Source organism: Cyprinodon tularosa, unplaced genomic scaffold (genome assembly GCF_016077235.1).
Source record: "Cyprinodon tularosa strain WSP-4 unplaced genomic scaffold, ASM1607723v1 ctg35, whole genome shotgun sequence".
NCBI classification, from domain to species: domain Eukaryota; kingdom Metazoa; phylum Chordata; class Actinopteri; order Cyprinodontiformes; family Cyprinodontidae; genus Cyprinodon; species Cyprinodon tularosa.
The window spans coordinates 864171-879483 of NW_024039063.1; positions in this window are offsets into that span (position 1 = coordinate 864171).

The following is a 15313-nucleotide window of genomic DNA, read 5'->3' on the forward strand; positions in this document are numbered from 1 at the left end:
CTTACGAGGTATCAAACCCCCTTTCCTTGCAGAAAAATATATGCACTTGCACTAATTTTTTAAGCAGGGGAATCACCCCTCTGGTTTCTGCTGAAGCAAGATTTGGATGCAGAAATGGAGTTGGTTCCAGAAATTCAAACCTCATACCGTCCGAGGCTGGGCTTATCCTAAGCTTGTTAGTATGTGTGATGCAGGGACCGATAGGGACTTCTTCATTACCATAACGCTGCTGAATTAACTCTGATCTTCCTCTGCACCCAGGGAAAAAAAAAAAAATAGCCAACATAAGTTTTTATGATAAAAATATATTTATATTGCAATATGCTGTGCAGAATATTATGATAACAAGCAATTATAAATGTTTATAATCTACTTAGAGAAAAAGCAGCGGATGAAAATGATTTTTGAAATAAGAGTTATTACTGCACCCTAAGATTTTCTGTCTCATCATCACAATAGTGGGCTGGAATTTGTTGAGTGAACCAGAAATGGGAAAAGCAAATGTTCAAGAGTGGTAATTAAAATGCAGCACGTGTAATTATTTATTTGTTTCGTTTTGGATGCATTATTATGACCTGTATTATTACGGTTTGGGACTTTTAGAAAAAGTTTAAAGTTATATTTTCAGGGTTTAGGTCCATATCACAATTATTTAAATGACCTGTAGAACTATCCGTTACAGAAAATAAGATACAAATAATACACTGGTAAGAAAATCGTATTCCCCTAAAACATAATTGGAATATTTAGTCCATTATTTAAAAATAACCACTTGTTTAGTTTTTTGTGCTATATGTATACATGTTTAACATCTTTTGAAATTGGTAATCCTGTGGAAGTTTTAGGGTAACATGAGGAATGTGTGTTTTGCTGCATGTTTAATTTGTGCTAAAAACCTAGCAGATTTATGGTTTCTAAAGGCATGTTTAAAGGAGAAGTTCGGTTTTTTACACTTTAAGCCCATTGTCTGTAGTGTCCAGGATGAAATCGAATGATCGACACCAAAATTTTGACAATTGGTCCTGTCTCTGCTTTTTGGCTCATTTAGAATCATCAAAAATATGCTACTCACCGTGTCGTCAGCGCTGTTCAATGACGTTCCAAAAAAAGTTTCGTGAAGAAAAAACGTTCCTGTAGTGTTTTATTTAGCATTTTGTAAATCCCATTGAGTTCTGTAGGAATAGTCAATATTCCCCTGCCACCGGAAACGGAAATGGGGCCGGTTTACACAGTTGTAGTCTTTTCGCTTCACTCTGTGTACTCCGACGTCGAGAATCAAGAATCCACCTTTCGTATTCCATTTTCAGAGTTTTTTAAAGTGTTTAACAGAGACGTTAGCACCTCGACGTCAGAGTACACAGAGTGAAGCGAAAAGACTACAACTGTGTAAACAGGCCCCATTTCCGTTTCCGGTGGCAGCGGAATATTGACTATTCCTACAGAACTCAATGGGATTTACAAAATGCTAAATAAAACACTACAGGAACGTTTTTTCTTTACGAAACTTTTTTTGGAACGTCATTGAACAGCGCTGACGACACGGTGAGTAGCATATTTTAAAAAAGAACGTTTAAGGTTGTTTTAAGGACATTATCGGACATGCTCTATGCTAGCCATTCTAAAGCAGCCAGGGGGTGATTCTAAATGAGCCAAAAAGCAGAGACAGGACCAATTGTCAAAATTTTGGTGTCGATCATTCGATTTTATCCTGGACACTACAGAAAATGGGCTTAAAGTGTCAAAAAACCGAACTTCTCCTTTAAGCTGTTCTAATGAGTGGGTCTAGTTTCCCCACCATGTCTGGAAAGATTTGCTGCACAACAAAGGGAGAAAATTTATATTTCTCCTCTTTATTTTTCATTCATTCAATTAGAGGCATTACAAAAATACATAAAAGTTACTGCTGTGCTTTAACTTTTCTTGTATGCTGGATGCATCCTTGAATTTCTGTGTAATTGCAGAATTGGAGAGCTCCTTCAGTTGCAGACTGCTGCACCCTAAATGCACCAGGGAGAATTATCACAGATCCTTCCTCCCAGCAGCTTTAAGACTTTATACCCATCACTGTTCCTAACACCCGCAATAAGTTGTTCCCTTCATGCTGATTTGGCAAAGTTTCTACCTTAGTCAGTTAAATAACATGCTGCTCTCATTTTGCAAATCTCTGATGTTGCTGCTATTTTCAAATAGCTATGACTGTAAAGTGTCCATAGCTGTCTAATGGTTATTTATTGTCAAGGTGCACAGTATTTATGTTATTAAAACACTTTACAGTACAGTATTGCATTTGATTATTTTTTAACTCTTCACTATTATGTTATTCTTATACACTTTTCTAAGGTCTACATTTGTGTGACCAATTTTTTTCTATAATCTTTTTGCTGCTGTAAACACCAGCATTTCTCCATTGTGGGAGAATGAAGGGATTTTCTTTTCTATTCTATTCTACTCTATTCTATTCTAATGGTGTGCACATTTATGTGCACATTTGGGACATGAAAGGGGGGAGTGGGTCCCGGGCGAAGATAAAGCAAGAAGCAGCCTAGAGCGGACAAAGGCCAAGATCCACCCAAGAGCCCCTCAAGCATCATTTAATAAACTCCACTTTCTGAAATGTTTTACACAATTTGTAGCAACAGCATCAGACTGATATCAATAGTCTCATCTAGCTCTCACCTAAAAATCATTCACAAGATATTTCCTGAATAAAAAACAATATGCAAAAGAGTGCACTTCAACATTATGCTGATCTAATTTAATAATCCTCATCGCTGCGGCTAAAGTTTCACCTGCTCCATTAATCCGTCTTGCTGATGAATGTTTCAGCAGAAATACTATAAGGCTTAAACAAATTTCAGACGATGCTTTGCTAAAGGAACCTTATTATGCTGGACGTCTTATTTTGATAAACAGTAATTTGGTGTCACTGAGGACAGTAAGAACTGAATGGGACTTGTCTGTCTATCTGCCGGCCTGCCATTCACATTATTTCTCTCCTGGGTTAAGACTCTCCTTGCCCCCCCTTTCTTTCTTCGTGTTGACACATATACATATCACACACCAGGATTAGTATGACGGTGACTGTTACAAACCACTCTTTTTGAAAAAAAAAGGAAGAAAAAAAGAAAGGGGGGAAAGCACCCTATTCTATAGTAGAGGTGCCCAGCCAGAAAATAGCCTACTTAGACAACAATGGCGTGGTAAGTACCTTAGCAAAGGATCAGCGCTGGCAGAGTGAAACACATTACAAAACAATGGCTGACTGGCTGCCTGCTTGGCTGACTGTCAGGAGCCGCAGAGCCGCCATGAGCTGCCATGCTGTTATTTGTCAGGGGGAGAGAAAGGGAGACAGAGACACACATCATCATCATCATCTTACTCTTCGTTGCCATAAACACTGGTGTGAATGACTGGTCACAGAGCGGCTAATCCAGCCTGCACACATACCTCCCATGAACCCCCCGCAAAATCTTTGATGTTGTTCTGTTGTATGACAATAACATTGATGCTGAGGTGATGTTAAGTTAGATATGCAACGATTTTTTGCTTCGGTTTAACATTTATCCTCCATTTGAATCATGCCTACCACTGTAATGTGCAAAAAAATAAAGTTATCAAAGAATTAAATCCTTTAGCTTTTGCTTTTTAAAATATCACTCTTTTATGATTTCATTTATTCATATGAAAGTAAATAAATGCAACAATATCTTTCTATTTAAATACCTTTGTAAAACAAAAAGAAAAACTGTAGGGACAAAGACTAAATCATGCTTTCCTGAAATGTGTCACTGATATCAAAAGTTTTTAGTTTAAATTAAACCTAAAACTCTGCATTGTGCTACATCAAAAAGATTAAAAATCCAAAACAATTCAAAAAGTGCAATGCTAATTTGAAATAAATTACAATTAATTCTGATGTTGAATTATGCTCGAATAAGTCAGAGGATACCAGGCAATTATTAAACCTCCATATCATGTGTGCAAAATGACACATTTACATTCCAATATTTTGATAGGATCTAAATCAGGAAGTCAAATATATTCCAGTTTTATTATTGAGCCAATAATGACTTGAGATTGTTTAATGCCAGTTAAAAAAGGAAAAAGGATTGTGGAAGAAGAAGGAGAGTAGGGGGAGGACCATTACTAATGACATAAGAGCGAATGCTGGAGCATCTCTTGGAAATCTGGCAGAAATCCTAATGTCGCCCCTGTCCCTCTTTTAATGCAAAGCAAATGAGCCTGCACTGTAATAAGAAGCTTCCCAGAATTAGTTTCCGTTTGCAGAAAATTGCAAAAAAAAAAAAAAAAAACTAGTACCTTTATCTATGAATTTCACTCCAGCATAAGCAAAAAGGAAAAAAAAAAAAGACGCAGAGACCCTCCTCTGACATTATTTGGATGACGCACCATCAGTAGCAGCAGCAAGAAATAACATCGTGCAAATTCTATGCATGTTAATGATAAATAGGAATCCACCTGCTCACAGATAAAATGAGTTTAATTTCCCCCCACCCACGCCTATGTGCCTGCCTGGCCTTTTAGAAATTACTTATGCACAGCTATTATTAAAATAGGGCCAGAGCAAATGAGAAAGAAGCGCTATCTTTGGAGAGCGTGGCTGGTTTTAGACTGCCACGGCTGCTGCTCCTTCCAGGACTCTCCTCTTCACACAGTCAGCGTTTCTTCTCCACACACATTAGTGTACCTACACATAATAAACACAGACTGAGATGGAAGCTTGTGCAGAGACACCTCGCCCTCTCTCAGCTCCAGTGGCAGCTCTGACCCAGTATTTACTAAATTAACCCAAATCCTTTTGGGACTGTAATGGAATTTGCAAGCTTTTTAAAAACAGCTATTCATACGAGTGTCTATCTGTTTGCACATGTATCTGTAAATGTAAACAGTGAAACAACAAATGTGTGTGTGTGTGTGCTTGGGCATGCTTGTCTGTTTTCTACCCAAATGTAATTTTGTTGCAGAAAGGACATTTTTCTCTGGTACAAGGAGCTGGTGCATCTTCAGAGCGGCTGAGGATGAAGTATCTGAATGCTGAGGACTGAATTTATCGGACATGGATGTATGCATAGACCGAAATAAAAAGAAAAATGAAAAGTCAAGCTGGAAAGAAGGCTTTCTGTGAGAGAGTAGGGAGCAGGAAGCAGGCACTTTGTTCTGCTCTATATTCTCTTATGCTTGGTCTCTATTAGAAAATAAACACATTCCTCCTATCCTCATGTTTTACCTTGAACACTTCCAGAGAATTCCTCCTTTTTATTTGCCAGAGGCAAAGGAGGTTATGTTGGCTGACAGTTCAACCTTCCTCTAACTTGAGCTATGTCTTAGACAGATTCAATGATGTCTAAATGAAGAAAGAAGTAGAAAATAAACAACCTGGAACCTGTTTGGACTAACTATTATTAATCAAAATAAAGACCAATGTTTTAGGCTTTCAGACCTTTTTTTCTGGGACTTCCCCTAAATTGGATTATTTGACTACATCTGAATATGTACTTTCTTTGACTTTAGATACTTCTGAATCCCCAGATATTCATTTTAGAAAAAATATAATTTGAGTTTATTAAATCTTAATAAAAACAAAAACAAAAGTAAAAATAAATGATCCATCCAGACAAGGAACATCCTCCACTATACATTTAATAACCGTTACCATGTTCATTAAAGATTTAGGATAAAGTATAAAAAAAAAAAATGTTATTTTGGGACAAAAATACATCTAAAACATAATTTGTAAGATAAATAACACATAGATTATGTTTAAATGCACTTAAAAGCTACTGCTCTTTCAAACATATCATAGCACTGTCTTTTGAAATGTACTAAATTGATATCAGGGAGCAAAACAAATCCTCAGACAACTTAAAAAAATTAAAGAGTGTGTTTTCCTTCTAAAATAAAATAAACGAAGAAACAGGAATCTAATGGGCTTATGTGTGCAACCATATTACACAGACATGGTGCACTTTGTGTATAGGCTTCCTGCTGCGTGTGTGCTTTCTAATGACTGCTCACTGGGAGTGAAAACAGCCCCCGAGGGATGTTAAGACTCCAATAAATGAGGTTCTCTCAACTTCACACACTCTCAGGGCAGCAATTATGTCAAAACAGTGTTTACAGTTGTTACAGCGACAAATATTTCTCTCCTCTGAGAATGGATCCTCCAGATCTTGATGGGGTTTTCTGAAGTTGAAATTACTGTGTCGCTTTGTTTCTTTGTCACTATGTAACATTTCTAAATAATGTACCAGAGTTTACAAATACCATGGTCCTTATCATTAAACAGTAGGGACACTGGAAGAAGTAAAACAAGAAAAAACTGAAGATATGGTAATGTGTTGGTGCGCCTCAGTGTTTCTAATGCAAGCAACTGCAGCTAATATGTAGGAGATTTTTTTCTTAATATGTATTTTTTTCTGTTTAACCAAAAAAGTTGAATATTGTAGCTTGCATTTATGTTTACATTCATCATTTAGCTTATACCTTAAATTTATTCTTCAACAAGAATGTTTTCTTGTTTTTCTAGTTTTAAAATCTAGATAATAGAAGTTTAGCTACAGAAATTAGTCTTTATGAAGGGTTCCTCCATGATGTTGTTTATTATGTTTAGGATGTTGTGTATGATGGAGTTAGTATACTTATTATACACACGTAAAACAACTAAGACACCTTATGATATACTGTGCATTTTTTCTAACATTGATACTTCTATACTACTATACTATAATGTTTAACAAAAATAATAACTTAATGTACTATTAAAAAACAATTTAACAGGAAAAACCTTTTTATAATTTATTTTAAATGTTATTAGCAAGTAATATCTGGTAAGGAGTAATTTAGGACGGTGATTATTTCCACTTCAATATAGGGCAGAGATAGAATATTGGGTATTGCTACTCAACATTTTAAAGGGGATTTTCCTCATTAAAACAACGTAACAACAATATATATATATATATATATATATATATATATATATATATATATATATATATATATATATATATATATATATATATATACACTATATTGCCAAAAGTATTTGCTCACCCATCCAAATTATTGGAATCAGGTGTTCCAATCACTTCCATGGCCACAGGTGTATAAATTCAAGCACCTAGGCATGCAGACTGTTTTTACAAACATTTGTGAAAGAATGGGTCGCTCTCAGGAGCTCAGTGAATTCCAGCGTGGAACTGTGATAGGATGCCACCTGTGCAACAAATCCAGTCGTGAAATTTCCTCGCTCCTAAATATTCCACAGTCAACTGTCAGCTGTATTATAAGAAAATGGAAGTGTTTGGGAACGACAGCAACTCAGCCACGAAGTGGTAGGCCACGTAAACTGACGGAGCGGGGTCAGCGGATGCTGACGCGCATAGTGCGAAGAGGTCGCCAACTTTCTGCAGAGTCAATCACTACAGACCTCCAAACTTCATGTGGCCTTCAGATTAGCTCAAGAACAGTGCGCAGAGAGCTTCATGGAATGGGTTTCCATGGTCGAGCAGCTGCATCCAAGCCATACATCACCAAGTGCAATGCAAAGCGTCGGATGCGGTGGTGTAAAGCACGCCGCCACTGGACTCTAGAGCAGTGGAGACGCGTTCTCTGGAGTGACGAATCGCGCTTCTCCATCTGGCAATCTGATGGACGGGTCTGGGTTTGGCGGTTGCCAGGAGAACGGTACTTGTCTGACTGCATTGTGCCAAGTGTAAAGTTTGGTGGAGGGGGGATTATGGTGTGGGGTTGTTTTTCAGGAGCTGGGCTTGGCCCCTTAGTTCCAGTGAAAGGAACTCTGAATGCTTCAGCATACCAAGACATTTTGGACAATTCCATGCTCCCAACTTTGTGGGAACAGTTTGGAGCTGGCCCCTTCCTCTTCCAACATGACTGTGCACCAGTGCACAAAGCAAGGTCCATAAAGACATGGATGACAGAGTCTGGTGTGGATGAACTTGACTGGCCTGCACAGAGTCCTGACCTCAACCCGATAGAACACCTTTGGGATGAATTAGAGCGGAGACTGAGAGCCAGGCCTTCTCGTCCAACATCAGTGTGCGACCTCACAAATGCGCTTCTGGAAGAATGGTCAAAAATTCCCATAAACACACTCCTAAACCTTGTGGACAGCCTTCCCAGAAGAGTTGAAGCTGTTCTAGCTGCAAAGGGTGGACCGACGTCATATTGAACCCTATGGATTAGGAACGGGATGTCACTTAAGCTCATATGTGAGTCAAGGCAGGTGAGCAAATACTTTTGGCAATATAGTGTATATATATATATATATACACATATATATGTATATATATGTGTAAGGTCTCATATTTAAGGTCTCAGAGTCATTAAAAATCATAATATACGCAGCTCAAAAAATATGCTCAGTTCTCATACACATTGAAAATCTTGAATCACCTAAAGTAAAAAACATGGTTTGACACAAAAAGTTATGCTTACATTTAAACAAAACAAAGATTATGGTTTCTCGTCACCATAAAGATAAAAAGAAACCTTTATTCAAAATCAGTGATACAGAAATTAAAAAGGTAACCTAAATTAAATTGTTGGTAATTACACAGGACAGTAATTTGCGCTGGAAACCACATATGAGACAATTACAAAAGAATATTTCTAAAACTCTGGCAATAATTATTAAAACCAAGTATGTTTTAGATAATATGGCTTTACAGATATTGTATATCTGTCTTGTATTGTCCTACCTGAATGGATTCACCATTGCTGGTATTTGTAACTATAGCTAACTATTGTCTTTAATAAGTAGATTATACTCTGGGTATTACCCTTGCCATTGTTGGTACAGGAAAGTATGTACCTCGCTGTAAGTCAGCCGTATAATTTGCTATTGGGATTTAAGTGATGTTCTATGCATTCCCATAAAACACAGTTATCGTTTTTTGGTAGGTATGACGAAGTGATTTGTGTGGGCAGCTATTTATTGAATCCATGATGTGTGTATAAGTTATCTTTATGATCCCAGTGTAATTTGGGTTTAGTTAATGTTCCTGCTCAAAACAAATAAAATGCATGAATGAATGAATTCTGGTGAAGTCGGCAATCAGCCGTTCCAGCATTAAAACATAAAAACAGTCTACAGGTAGAGAAGTTTATCAAGCAAGTTCACCCTAAATACAGACAGCAACAGGCTTAGAGGCTGCAAAAATTGGGCTTTAAAGGGAGGTGTGCCAAAAGGAAACCATTGCTCTTTAAGATCAGAGATATCTAACAAGACCAGAACATCTAAAATGATGACCACACAGATGAGTCCAAAGCTGTATTATTTAGACACCAGAACAGATTATGGCTGATATAAGCCCAAACACAGCATTCCAGCAAAACATGTATATATGAACTGTGAAGAAAATAACTGGCGTCATTGTTGTGGTCCAGGAAGACCTGATTGGTTCACACCAATAGAACATCTCTAGAATACTGCATCAGGGGCTACTGGAGAAAAACCGGAGATTAGATGTAAAAACATCAAATAAATAAAAGCTGAAGTTGAACTGGACTCTTAAAAACTGGTTAAGAATTTAAATATGGAACAAAGTGGGAATGGCTCTTATGACGTCATTTTAGGACAAATCTTACAATTTCTTAAATTCTAAGATTCTTCGTAGAATTTCACCTTGATAAGGCAGAAGCTATTCAAAAAGCACAACAGACTTTAAGATCTGAATTCATCAAATTGGTAAGAATTCTTTAGTCAAAGTGAATCTGCATCTATGTTTGCCATCTGAATAGGGCTGACAGTGAGGAAGGAGGTAGGAAAAGGAGACTGTATGCTTCCTATCATAGCTCCTTTAGCTCAGGCAGTCCGTGTTAAATACATTCCTATGCAATCTATTGCTTTTTATTATTTCTATATATTTAATATATCGAGTAGTAACTGACTGTAAAAGCCTTTGAAAATATTAATTTTAAAAGAACCATAACATTTCAGAAAATTTTTCTAAATACACACTCAAGATAAAGTACAATAACATACACATAGTGTAGAAGGAGGGAAGTTACTAATAAGGTAAGAAAGATATCTATCCTGAAGGTTTTAGGTATTTCAGGTTTTAGGTATTACGCACCTGACTTAAATAAATGGGTGTTAATCAGGCATCTGCCGCCCTTGGAGGCTCCTGAGGAGGGAATTCAACCACTTCATGCAAGTTTGCTGACACAGAAACACCACTAAAATGTGTAAGACAGTAGGACCTAAGGACTAAGTCTGTAGACCCCTGATCCAGAAATTAGTGTTTGTGATGCAGCTCCATCTATGATTTCAAACTGTTCTCTCACATTCCAGGCTGGTGTAAAAGCAAAGAAAAAACAAGCACAGAGAAAAAAATGTTAACGCACTTCAAAGTTTGCCTCTTTGCGCGGTGATCCCACGACTAATTTAACTCTCAGATCCTCTCTATCCTCCTCACAGAGCAGTAGAGCCACAGCTCCTTTGTTCACTTCAGTTTTCTCTACTTGCTTTTGTGTATTTTATGCTTGTTTAGTGAAATGAAACCATCTTCAACAAGCAGGCAATTGCGCTAAAATGCACAGTAGTGAAATGCAAAGTATGGTGACAAAAAACAAAACAAAAAAAACAATAAGCAAATACAAATAATTTAAGATGGAAAGTTTGAGCATTTTGATGCTGTAAGACAATTATTTAATGTTGCTTTTTCAAAATCATGACTCATTTCTTAATCTGATCTAAATTCTGTAATCAGTAATTTTTTTCTCCATTGATAACTAGGAGTCTATTTGTGTTTTGTTTTACTCTTCCATAAAGCAATATCACCTCGGACAGCATTATGTCTAGCAACCCGATCAACCAAAACTTCTCACTAATGTCAACTTGCTTAGAGTTGCCTAAGCATCAATTTAAATCACTCCTCAAAACTCTGGCAGGAAATTGTAGGCTGAAATGGGAGCTACCTGAGAAGAATCTGTGAATTGTTGGGAATACAGGCAGTGATCATTATCCTTCTGAATTGTTGTGGAGTGAGAAGAAACAAAAAGTCCTCAAACATGTATCAGCAGTAAGTGAGGCAAGCTTTTCCAGATTTATTTAGAAACTGGAAGCTGGCTATAATCATTTTCAGCCAAAGGGTTAAAATAACTATAAAGGGGAACCAATATTTGCTGAAAATTTTTAATATTAAGGATTGTGATATTTCTGATCAAAGAAACAATGTTTGTGATAAACAGAAGCAGTGCTCATCCTTAAAAAATGTATTTGTACAAAGACTTATTGGAACTGAATATACTTATTTGTTTTCTTGTGTATGTTTTTTCTACTGACTGAGCTGACCACGTACTTTTAATCAAAATTTTGCATTTAAGCCCTAAATGCTTTGAAAGCATTTCCATCTTAAAATACAAAACGGAAATAAATTAAAAACAGCTCCACGGCTATTAGGTTTAAATGAAAACAGTTGATACCTGTGTAAATGTAAGATATAAAGGTGATTATTTCAATAGAGTCACTATTTCAACAGATTACAAAGTCTGATTATTTGTCACTAAACAAAGAAAGAATGTAATTATTTCAACCATTCCAAAATAAAAATCTAAATAGAGAAAAACACCATCCTCCTTTTGAAAAACCAAGAGGTGCATTAAAGTCTTTAAATGAACATATTGATGATAACTGCAGCAACGTAGAATTAAATCCAATGAAGCATATTTCTTCCAACCAAAGTGTAACAAATATATTTTTTACCTTGCACCAGTGCACCATCAACATGTACCATGAATATATATCAGTATTTTTTTTTTAACATAGCCCAGTACAAAATGGCCACTGACTGTAAATGATGCAAGCTATGGTGTAAACAGTTATTACCTGCTCAGAAAGGGTGCTACAAGTACATGCTAGATACTAACTGTAAAGGTGCATTTCTCTAGTTTCATTAAACCAGATATGATTGGTTTGAGCTAGAAGATGGGTGTCCTCTGTACCCTGCCTTTTTTTAAATTTTTTTTTTAGAGTCAGCCACATATAAAAGACAAGTAAATCTGCACATATGTATTTAGATATCCATACAATCCGAAGCTCTTATATTATAAGTTCAGGAGCTGTTAGATCCACTGCAAAAATAAAACCTACACAAAAACTGTTGAGTGAAGGGTTGGTTTCTGATCTTTTTTTCTTGATTAAATAATGAACTAAACTTCCAAACATTTTAAAGCATCATCAGATGACCATTTATCTAAATGTGCTCTCCTTCCTGTAGAGGAAGTTTGATTTCCCATAGAGTGTTACAGCAGCTCAGAGATGAGGGCCCGTTATGTCGACAGGGTGAGAGTCTGATTGAATGGCAGCAGAGAAGCATACATCTTTAAATTCCTCATTATCCACTAACACACAGACACCACGTCTGCTCCTATTCCATTACTTACTCCTCTGTATTGTCATGCTCCGAGAATTCAATGTAGTACCCTTTATTGTAGAAAATGAAAAATGTCATTTTCCCCTTCTCTCTGCCTCCCCCTCTCCTAACACTAATTTAAAATGTCTCATCTCCCTCTGCGTGTTCAACAGTCTGATTGCCTCAGTGCTGAAGAAAGAGGCCTAAGAGGAGGAATCCCCTTCTCTTTATGAAAAGGAGTCCATGTGGGAACGAAGGGGGGTTAGAGAAAGGAGCTGGATGATTCATGAAGGCGAGAATCTGCAGCTTCATCAGAGTCGGTCAAGCAGGAAAACCTGCTGCTGCTGACCTTCCAAACTATCGGAGAGTCTCTCTCAGAGCTAGGCACTCTCTGTGCCTAGCTCTGCATAAGGCTCCTACAGATTTATGGGATGTTAGCTTTCAAACACACTGCAACTTACATCGACATATATATATATCTTATTTACAGCCCTATTTAGTCATGGTGTTGATGATAGTTGGCAGAACTTGTACATTCAAACAAGTGGAGTTTGCATTAGCAACAATGTACATTAAAGCGACTTGAGCTTAGGAAGTTGGCACATAGCAAAAGATACATAAGATGATAACACGCTAAGTAATACAGGAGCAAATATCAGATTGATGTATTGGTATTAAAGACATGCAGCTAACTTGGGATGGACTTATATAAAGTTTAATAAAGTGATGAATTTCTTATGTTTTATCAAATGTATAAATTATGTATGTTTTTCTGTTCTTCGGACCAAAGGAGAAATCTAGAGTTAGCTCACAGTTTCAGCTACTACTGGTAAAAAAACACTGATTATGGGTCAAATCCTGGTCTCATGATGGACTCAAATCTGAAGAGACAGTTACCAGGTCAGCCTTTGATCACATGAAGAACATCTCCTGGATTAAATAACTAATGTCCAAGCAGGATCTAAAAAAAACTCCTTCATACATTTATCTTTAGTAGAATTTATTACTGCAATAGTGTCTTCATAGGTTGATCCAAAACTCTGCTGCCTGTGTCCTCAAAAGAACTAAGAAAGTAGAGCACATCACCCCAGTTAGTCCACAGGCTCCCTGAAGCTCAGAGAATAGACATGCGCGTTCACGACGCTACGGAAGCCGGCAGACCAAACCAGCGCATTCAGCTCGGCAAAGAACTCATGCTCTTCCTCAACACTGAAGTCCTCAGACATTTTTCTTTCGTTGTTTCTTTCTTTGCACAGGTAAACAGCACATTTCTTCTTCTACGCTTGCATTATAGGCAGAGCAGACGCTGAATGCGCACTTTCATCTGGTTTGGTCTGCCGGCTTCCGTAGCGTCGTGAACGCTCATGTGCGCGCTTTCAGGAAATCCTATACACTACTGTTTATGCTCTAAAAACATTCTAAATGACTTTGTTTCGAGTAAATTCTGGATGCTACCCACTCAGGACACTTGGAATACATTGGACGAGCAGTATGGAGGAATATTGACACGTTTTTTGTGGACTTTTATGGACCTTTCTGTCTCTGGCACCATAGACCTCCATTATTTGAATGTCAGCAGACAGCAAGAAGCCTCCCAGATCTCCAGATGCATTTGAGATATCAAAAAAGTACTCCAGAGTGTTGTTCAGCATGGGGGTGAGTAGAAAATGAAGGCTAATCATGTTTTGGGTGTACTATTCCTTTAAGTTTCTATACTCCACTGATTATTGTTTTTATTTTGGTTCTATTATATTGTTCAATTCATGGAAAGCACTTTTAATCATCTTTTTACTGAATTATGTTATATATATATATATAAACCTGCATTGCCTTATGATTTATTCTATTTCATGCATTTTACTTTTGCCTTTGCTACTGTTTAGTTTTATATGAAAGCTGTAAATAAGCTTATTTAAATATTGATTTTAAAAATTTCTATGCATAAATTAGACCAATGGATACATTCACAATTTCTTTCTTCTGTTGACAGTATTTGTTAGTCCAAAACATTAGGCTAACTATTTGAGCATCAGTGATTTTAAAAGCTCTTGAAACCCAAGTCTGAATGAGACAATAAAAAGATCACATCTTGAAGACTTAAATGTTTATCAAGTCTGTTATTGTTTCCTGAGTGAGAGACTATAGTCAACAATAAAGTATAAAGTATATACTTTGTTTTCAGAAGTAGATCCTGCTTTAATGTGTATTGGCTTAATAGAATCAGCTACAGAGGATCACAGTGTTCCACTGCCCTCCAGTGGACATCGGGAGAACTGCATGGCTGAACGAGGAGAAGTGTGAATATTTCACAAACTTCACAAAATAAATGTTTATAAAGACCAAAAAAACAAACAAAAAAAAGGCAGTGATAGTAAACTCAACCAAAAAAATTCAAAGTGGTAAAGCTGATTTGATCAATCATTCCATCTTGAACTAATATCTCTTCAGCACAGCTAGAATCATAGACTGATACTTAAAGTTCCCTTAATGAAAACTGTAAATTATCTTATAGATTATCCACACGCAATGTGCATCAAATATATATGAAGTATTTATCTAAGTTTTTTTTGTCTGATTCAGTTACAATGCTCCTTTAACTAGACCTTAAAAAACAATTGGACCTTAACAATCTAAGGAGCCTTTTTTGTCCCTCTAGTCCAGTTAAATAAAACTCATCTAGAGCTGCAGTTGTTACATTGCATTTATTATTTTGGTATATAAAAAAAAAAATGAATTGTTCTTTAATCATTTTTAACCAAATAAAAATAAATAATACAAGTATTCTAAATTAACTCATATAACATTGACATCAGCCAGTTTAAGATCATGCCAGAAGAATCCAGCTTACAGCTGTTGGTCAGGACTCTTTTCACATGAATTTCTCATTAGATAACGGTTGAGCATGAAGCTGTAAA